This window comes from Dasypus novemcinctus, chromosome 9, assembly GCF_030445035.2.
Source record: "Dasypus novemcinctus isolate mDasNov1 chromosome 9, mDasNov1.1.hap2, whole genome shotgun sequence".
NCBI classification, from domain to species: domain Eukaryota; kingdom Metazoa; phylum Chordata; class Mammalia; order Cingulata; family Dasypodidae; genus Dasypus; species Dasypus novemcinctus.
In genome coordinates, this window is record NC_080681.1 from 81,650,751 (window position 1) to 81,660,445 (window position 9,695).

Here is a 9,695-nt window from a genome sequence, read left to right on the forward strand (position 1 = left end):
TTTCTTTTTCCTTTTTGGCATATGAATAGCCATAGTTCTAACCCTATTTATTGAAAAAACTATGCTTTATTTATTAAGTTGCCTTTTCACCTTAGTAAAAAAATCATTTGGCTATATTTGTATAGGTCTGTTTCTGCATTTTCTATTCTGTTACATTGATTATGTTGTCTATCTTTTTACCATCAACACCAACAATAATATCTAATATTTATTAGCAAATATTATTTGCCAGGTACTGTTCAAGGTGCTTTGTACGTATTGACTCATTTATTTCTCATGAAGACTTTAGGAGTTAAGTATTATTTTCCTACTACACAGATGAGCAGCTGAGGCAAAGTGAAGTTAAGTAACTTGTTCAAAGGCATACAATTGATAAGTGGGGAAATAGTACTAGTTTAAAGATGGCTAATGCTCTTCCTTGTTTAGACTGGATGAAGAATAAAGGCACTGTATCTTTAGACTTTGTTAGGAAAAATAGATAAGTATAGATGTTAAAAATTTAAAGGTGTCATAAGAAGAATATATAAGGGGTCAATAAACATATGAAACCTTTATTAATTATAAGGGAAATGTAAATTAAACTACAATAGGATACTATTACCAACATCCATAATGCCTAAAATGAAAATGATAAAAAATATAAAGTGTCAGCAAAAAGCAGAGTAATCTAAACTCTTATTGCTGGTGGGAATGTAATTTGGTAAAATACTTCAGAAAACTATTTGGCACTAATATTAAAGTTGAGCATGTTAAAGCTATGACCCAGCAATTCGAATCTAGCATAAACCCAGCTGAAATGTACACAACATATGTTCACAAAAACATGTGCTAAAATGTTTATAGCAGTGCTATTTGAGATAAGCATAAGCTGGAAACTGTCCAAATGCTTATCAACGGTTGAATGGATAAATTTAAAAGGTAAATGGATTAAATAAATTGAACTATCCTATAGCGATGAGAAATAATGAACTACAACAGTGCACAACAAAATGGATACACTTCATAAATACAATGTTGAACTAAAGGAGCTAGATATAAAGTTCAACAAAAGCATACGGGGATTTCTGGGGTGCTGTCTCTTGGTTTCGGTGCTGATTAAATAGGTGTGTTCAGTGAAAACACGTCAAGCTCAACACTTGTGACTTAAGAATAAAATAGATCTATAGGTATTGCTATGAATACAACTGAAGAACATAATGTTCAGTGAAAGCCACAAGTTCCATAGATTTTTATTCAGTGATTCCAATTATGTATAGATTCCAATTACACACGTTAAGAAACCAAAATAATGTTTCCAATTAAACATAATAAAAATGACAAAGTACACCAAATTCATGATATTAGTTGCCTCTGGTTAGGAAATGAGGGGGATGGAATTGTGGATGGAAACATAAACTTAGACTTTGTAATATTTTATTTCTTAAAAAAAAAAAAAAAACAAAGCTGAAGAACTGAAGTTAATAGTACCAGAAGTGTTTATTTAGGAGGAGATTACATGGGTGTTTGCTATTCTTTGTATTTTTCTGGTTTTCTTAAGTACTTAAAAATGAATGAACAATTCAATTTTGTAAAAAAATATAATACAAAAGAAGAAGAAATAAACACTTATATAAAAGTGTTGTATAAAGAAAAGGATCAACATTGGTTATTCCTGGGGTAAACGCTTCTAGGTATAGACTTTTCTGCATATTCAAATTTCTACCATGAGTATCTATAACTTAAAAATTCAGGGAAAAAATTTTGAAACTTCATACGTTATTACCAAATCCTTTACTTAAATGTTACAGGGAAGTGGACTTGGCCCAGTGGTTAGGGTGTCTGTCTACCACATGGGAGGCCCACGGTTCAAACCCCGGGCCTCCTTGACCCATGTGGAACTGGCCCATGTGCAGTGCTGATGCGCGCAAGGAGTGCCCTGCCACGCAGGGGTGTCCCCCGCGTAGGGGAGCCCCACGCACAAGGAGTGTGCCCCATAAGGAGAGCCGCCCAGCGCGAAAGAAAGTGCAGCCTGCCCAGGAATGGCGCCGCCCACGCTTCCCGTGCGGCTGACAACAACAGAAGCGGACAAAGAAACAAGACGCAGCAAATAGACACAGAGAACAGACAACTGGGGGAGAGGGGGAATTAAATAAATAAATAAATCTTTAAAAAAAAAAAAAGAAGCTTGTTGTTGAGTAGAAAGAACAATCGTGTGGGGAAAAAAAAAGCACAATAAAAAAGTACTACCGGTGTTATAATGGAAGAAATAAGTACAAAATACAGACATAGGAAGATCTGTAAATAAATAGGGGAACATTAAAAAAAAAAAAAGCCCCCAAATTTCAGTTAAACATTGCCTGAGAACTTTCTGTTGCCAAACTCTTGCCAAGAACTGGTGATTCAAAGATCATGATTACATGATCATGGAGCTTACAATTTGGAAGGGCACAAGACAATTGAACAGATATGGGGGGGTGGGATTGAATGGGACCTCATATATATATTTTTTATGTAATATTATTACAAAGTCAATAAAATAAAATTTTTAAAAAAGAGGCAAAAAAAAATAAAAATAAATAAAAAAATTTAAAAAAAAAACATTCTAAGGGCTATGCTAATGACCTGTTGACAGGTTCTAAGACAACAGAGGCAGTTTGCCCCAGTGCAGAAACAGTTTCCTAGGGACGACATCTGAGCTGAGCATTACAGAATGAGCAAGAGATAGCTAGCCTGACAGATTAAGTCTTAAATCTGGTTATGATTTTCAGATAAACAAACAACTCTCTTTACCTATAGCATGCTCCAGCTTATAATTTACCTTTTTATTATTATTTCCAGCTAAAAGTCTTAAAGTGAAAATTTCTACTTACTCATAACTTCCCTATCTAAAGTCATTAACAACTTCATTAACACTAAATCCAAAGGTCACTATTGACCCTCTCTCCTTGGAAACTCCTTGCCTTGGCATCTATGACCTAAATTCATTTGGGTTTGTTTCTATTTCTCCGTCGATACTTTTATTGCCTTTGTAGGTCCTCAGCCTATCTAACATTTAAATTAAATATAAATATAAATATTTATGTACTATGTAAATATAAATAAACAAATTTAACTAGCATTTCCAAATATTTGCACCATGAGTATTTTCAGATTATTTTTTGTAAAACTTTCAGGACTACAAATCCTACTTTATTTTCTGAGTATTCATGAACTACCTGTTTATTATACCCTTTTAGAGTTTGCTGCATTTCAGTCTCAGGTTTACGTTTTTATAAGTCGCTTAGTCTAATTTAATAAATATCTTTTGAACACCAAATGTATGAAACACTGTTTGGGGGGCACCATGAAGATTGATAGAAAACAATTTAAATAAGAATGAATTATTGGTGCAAAGTTTTAAAAATCTATAATGAAATATAAGCAGTGCTGATATCCAACCAGTATATAAAAATATGACCATACTTGTTCATAGTTGATGACTACTCTGATTGACTGTGAACATGAAAAAGTTGGTTGGATTTCCATGTTTTCATCTGAAAAATGAGACTCTAATATCTCACAAAATTGCTCTAAGAAATAAATAAGATAATGTAAGGAATTACTAATGTAACAAATGGAAAAGCCATAAACCAAGTCTTAATTTTATAAAATCATTATTATACCTAACATAATCTTTGAATTCAAGTTAAGGAAGAAATCAATAAAGACTGGAATATATAGAATTCAACAATAATGAAAGTACCATGTATCAATACTTGCAGGAATACAGCTGGAGTCAAATTCCAAACTAGAAGTTGAAAAAGACAAGCAAAATAAATGCAAAGAAAGTAAAGGAAGGAAATAGCAAAGAACAGAAATTAATAAAATAAAAAATAAGATTATGAGTAAAAATTACTGAAATTGACAAATCTCTGGTAATATTAACAAATGAAAAACCAGAAGGCATAAATAAACAATACTAAAATGAAGAAAAGTTTCCAACAAAACGCACAAAGAACTCTTAAAACTCAACAATTAAGGGGGGAAAGAAACAATGACAAAGTGGGCAAAAGAGCTGAACAGATACTTCACCAAAGAAGATATACAGATGGAAAATAAGCATATAAATAGATGTCCAATATGAGGTCTTATTAGAGAATTACAAGTTAAAACAACCACTATACACCTATTAAAATCCAAAACATTGGCAACACCATGCTGGTGAGGATGTCGGACAACAGGAACGCTCATCATTGCTGGTAGGAATGCAAAATGACACAGTCACTTTGGGAATCAGCTTGGCATTTTCTTACAAAGCTAAACACAGTCTTATCATGCAATCTAGCAGTTAAACTCCTGGGTTTTTTCCCAAATGAGTTTAAAACTCATGTCACACAGAAAGCTGAACACATATGTTTATGGAAGCTTTATTCAAAACTGCCAAATACTGCAAGTAACCAAGATGACCTTCAACAGATAACTGAACAAACTGTGATACATCCATACAATGGAGTATTATTCAGTAATAAACATAGATAGCTATTAAAATAGAAAGACAAGGAGGAAACTTGTGTTTATTGCTGTCAAAAAGCCAGTTTTTAAAAGCTACATACTGTATGATTTCAAATATATGACTTTTTTTTAAAGATTTATTTTTATTTACTCCCCCCACCCCCAAGTCGTCTGTTCTCTGTGTCCATTTTGCTGTGTGTTCTTCTTTGTCCACTTCTGCTATTATCAGAGGCATGGGAATCTGTGTTTCTTTTTGTTGCGTCATCTTGCTGCATCAATTCTCTGTGTGTGCGGTGCCATTCCTGGGCAGGCTGAACTTCCTTTCGCACTGGGCAGCTCTCCTTATGGGGTGCACTCCTTGCATGTGCGGCTCCCCTATGCGGAGGACACCCCTGCATGGCACAGCACTCCTTGTGTGCATCAGCACTGCACATGGGCCAGCTCCACACGGGTCAAGGAGGCCCAAGGTTTGAACCGTGGACCTACCAAGTGATAGACGGACATCCTAACCACTGGGCCAAGTCCGCTTCCCAAATATATGACATTTGGGAAAAGGCAAAATTAAAGAGACAATAAAAAGGCCAGTGATTGTCAGGGCTTCAAGGGGACAGAAGAGGGAAGAACAGATGGAGCACAGAATATTATTTTAGGGCAGTGAAACTGTTCTGTAGGATACTGTAATGGGAATACATGACTTTATGTATTATCAAAACCCAAAGAGTGAGCTCTAAAATAAACTATCGACTTTAGTTCATTAATGATCATGTATCAGTTCATCAATTGTAACAAATGCACTACACTAATGCAAGATGTTAATAATAGAAATTATGTGCATGTGGGAAGGAGAGGGGGAATATGGGAACTGTCCATACTGTCTGCACGATTTTTCTGTAAACACCAAACTGCCCTAAAAAATAGCCTATTGGGGAAGAAGATATGGCTCAACAGATAGAGCATCTGCCTACCATATAGGAAGTCCAAGGATTCAATACCCAGGGCCTCCTGGCTCGTGTGGTGAGCTGGCCCAAGCGCAGTGCTGCTGCACGCAAGGACTCCTGGTCCACATAGGGATGCCCCCGCATAAGGGTGCCCCCTGTGCAAGGAGTGGCCCCTGCTCAAGGAGAGCTGCCCCATGTGAAACTGCAGCCTGCCCATGAGTGGTGTCATACACATGGAGAGCTGACGCAGCATGATGATGCAACAAAAAGAGACAAAGATCCCCAGTGCCCCCTGATGAGAATACAAGTGGACACAAAAGAACACACAGTGAATGGACACAGAGAGCAGACAGTGGGGGGAGAGTGTGTGTGGGGGAGAGAAATAAATAAACAAATCTTTTTAAAAAATAGCCTATTGGGGAAAAAATGAAGAACACAATTACAGATATGGCAGAGATTAAAATTAGAAAATAGTTTGAGCAAATTTATACTAATGTATTTAAAAACTTATACAAAATAATATATACCTAAAAAAATGACTTACAAAAGTGACTCAAGAAGTAATAGAGGGAAACGGACTTTGGCCCAGTGGTTAGGGCATCCGTCTACCATATGGGAGGTCCGCGGTTCAAGTCCCGGGCCTCCTTGACCCGTGTGGAGCTGGCCATGCGCAGCGCTGATGCGCGCAAGGAGTGCCGTGCCACGCAGGGTGTCCCCCGCGTGGGGGAGCCCCATGCGCAAGGAGTGCGCCCGTGAGGAAAGCCGCCCAGCGTGAAAAGAAAGTGCAGCCTGCCCAGGAATGGCGCCGCCCACACTTCCCGTGCCGCTGACGACAACAGAAGCGGACAAAGAAACAAGACGCAGCAAATAGACACCAAGAACAGACAACCAGGGGAGGGGGGGAAATTAAATAAATAAATAAATCTTTAAAAAAAAAAAGAAGAAGTAATAGAAAACATAAATGAATATGTATCCTTTAAATTGAATCGCTAATTACAAAATTTCCCCCAAAGAAACCAACAGACCCCAATAACTATAATTTCTACTGTATACCCATGATTCAAGCATTTCTTATCTTATACAAGCTCTTCCAGAGAATAGAAAGAGATCGCTGGCTGTTTGTCCAAATACATTTTCCTCTTCTTCCCAGGCAAAAAACTAGACTACATTTCCCAGCTTCCCATACCATTAGGTGAAGCCATGTAATTGAGTTCTAACCAATGGAATTTAAGTGGAAATGATGTCATAAAAACCTCTTAAGCACCCTTCTCCTTGCTCTTTCTTCTATTAGTCTGACTATGATGGAGATCACTCCAGGAAAATTTTGGAAGCCGTGTGTTAATATTGCCACCATTAACAAACCGGATCTATATTGACATTTACAGAACACTCAAACCACAACAGCAGAATGCACATTCTTTTCAAGTGCCTATAGTGTATTCTTTACTAGAGAAATAGTTGAAAATCAAATAGCACACTTCTAAATAATCCATGGGTGAAAAGAGGAAGTCTAACGGGAAAATAGAAAATGTTTTCAACTGAAAAAAATGAAAACATAACATATCTGAATTTGTGGGATGCCACTATAGCAGTATTTAAGGGAGCAATCTATTTTTAAAAATAAGAAAAAAGAAAAAAAACCCTCAGATCAATGACCTTAAAAACTAGAGGAAAAACCCAAAGTAAGAAGAAAAAATATTAAATATCCAAGTGAAGAGCAATGAAATAGATAACAGGAAAACAATAGGGAAAATTAAAGACACAAATTATCAATATCAGGAATGAGAGAGATGACATCACTACAGATTCTACATATATTAAAAGAGTAATAAGGCAATTTTATGAATAGCTTTATGCTAAAAAATTAAACAACTTAGATGAAATGAACAATTTCTTCGAAAGAGAAAAATTTCTAAACTCACTCAAGAAATAGAAAATGGAAATAAATGGGGGGTGTGGGGAGTGGGGTATATGGGAAACTTACATTTTTTAATGTAACATTTTGTGTGATCTATGTATCTTTTTTTAAAAAAGATTTTAAAAATGAAAAAAAAATCTTGTCTACCAAGAATACTCCATGCCAAGATGGTATAGTGAATTACACCAAACATTTAAGGAAAAATAATATTGATTCTATACAATTGCTTCCAAATATTTGAAATCAAGAGAATACTTTTCAACTCATCCTATGAGGCTAGCATTTCCCTGATGCCAAAACCAAAAAAGTAAAGGAAAATTCAGGCAAATATTCTGCATGAACATAGATGCAAAAATTCTAAACAACATTTTATTTTTTTATTTTTTTTAATATTTATTTATTTAATTTCCCCCCCTCCCCTGGTTGTCTGTTCTTGGTGTGTCTATTTGCTGCGTCTTGTTTCTTTGTCCGCTTCTGTTGTCGTCAGCAGCATGAGAAGTGTGGGCGGTGCCATTCCTGGGCAGGCTGCTCTTTCTTTTCACGCTGGGCGGCTTTCCTCACGGGCGCACTCCTTGTGCGTGGGGCTCCCCCACGCGGGGGACACCCTTGCGTGGCGCGGCACTCCTTGCGCGCATCAGCACTGCGCATGGCCAGCTCCACACGGGTCAAGGAGGCCCGGGGTTTGAACCGCGGACCTCCCATATGGTAGACGGACGCCCTAACCACTGGGCCAAAGTCCGTTTCCCCTAAACAACATTTTAGAAGGATACTGCATCATGACAAAGTGAGGTTTATTCCCCAAAACACAGAGCTGTTTTAACATTATAAAAATTAATCAACAAAGTGCATGTTAACAAGTTAAAGAAAATTCATATGATAAATATGGGTCTATGTCAGTAGACAAAATAAGTATTTGACAAAACCCAATATCCGTTCCAGATTTTTTTTAAAAACAAAAAACCTCTCATCAAACTAGGAATGGAAGCAAACTTCTTCAATCTGGTAAAGAGCATGCACAAAAAATGTCATACTTAGTGGTGAAAGGTTGAATGCATTCTTATTAATCTCAGGAACAAGACCAGGATGCCTACTCTCACCATATCTATTCAGCACTGCACTGGAGGATTCAGCCAGAGAAAGCAGAAAATAAAATAAAATACAAAATAAAAATAAATAAAATGTCATCTAGATTGGAAAGGGAGAAATAAGTGATTATTTTCACAGAGAACATGATTATTTATGTAGAAAATCTCATGGAATTTACAAAAAAACTAGAACAATTAAGTAGGTTTAGCAAGACTGCAGTATAAATGATCAATATAAAAATCAATTTTATTTCTATATACTATTAAGAAACAATTGTAAATTAAAATTTCTAAAAATAACAATTTTTATCCCTGTAAAAATTTATCAGACATAAATCTGATAAAAGATTTGAAAACTCTGTACATTGAAAACTACAAAATATTTCCGTAAGAAATTAAAGGAAACTTAAGTAAATGGAGAAATATATTTTGTTCGAGAGTCAAAAGAGCTACTGTTGTTTAGATGTCAGTTCTACCCAAATTGATCTATAGCATTAATGCAATCTTTTTTTTTAAAAAGATTTATTTTTTATTTATTTCTCTTCCCTTCCTGCCCTCCCCCCCATTGCCTGCTCTCCATGTCCATTTGTTGTTTGTTCTTCTGTGTCCACTTGCATTCTTGTCAGCAGCACCGTGAATCTGTGTCTCTTTTTGTTGCGTCATCTTGATGTGTCAGTTCTCCATGTGTGTGGCACCACTCCTGGGCAGGCTGCACTTTTCTTGCGCATGGGGCACCCCTATGCGGGGGGACACCCGTGCATAGCACAGCACTCCTTGCGCACATCAGCACTACATGTGGGCCAGCTCACCACAAGGGTCAGGAGGCCCTGGGTTTGAACCATGGACCTCCCATATGGTAGGAGGATGCTCTATCAGTTGAGCCAAATCTGCTTCCCTCGATACAATCTTAATAAAAATCTCAGACTTTTTTTGTAGAAACTATTCCAGACTCTTTTTTTAGTAGAAATTGACAAACTCACTCTAAAATCTATTTGGAAATGCCAAGAACCAAGAAAAGCCAAAACAACTGAAAACAGTGATAAATTTGGAGGGATAACACTAGCTGACTTCAAGAATTATTGTAAAACAACAGTAATTAAAACAGTATGGTATTGGCACTAACATAGGTGAATCCATCAATGGAACAGAAGGTCCAGATATAAACTCACACATAACGGACAACTGATTTTTGAGAAAGGGGCAAAGGTCATGCAGTAGTGCTAGAACAATTGGATACCTTTATGCAAAAAATGAATTTGGATCCATACCTCACACAATACACAA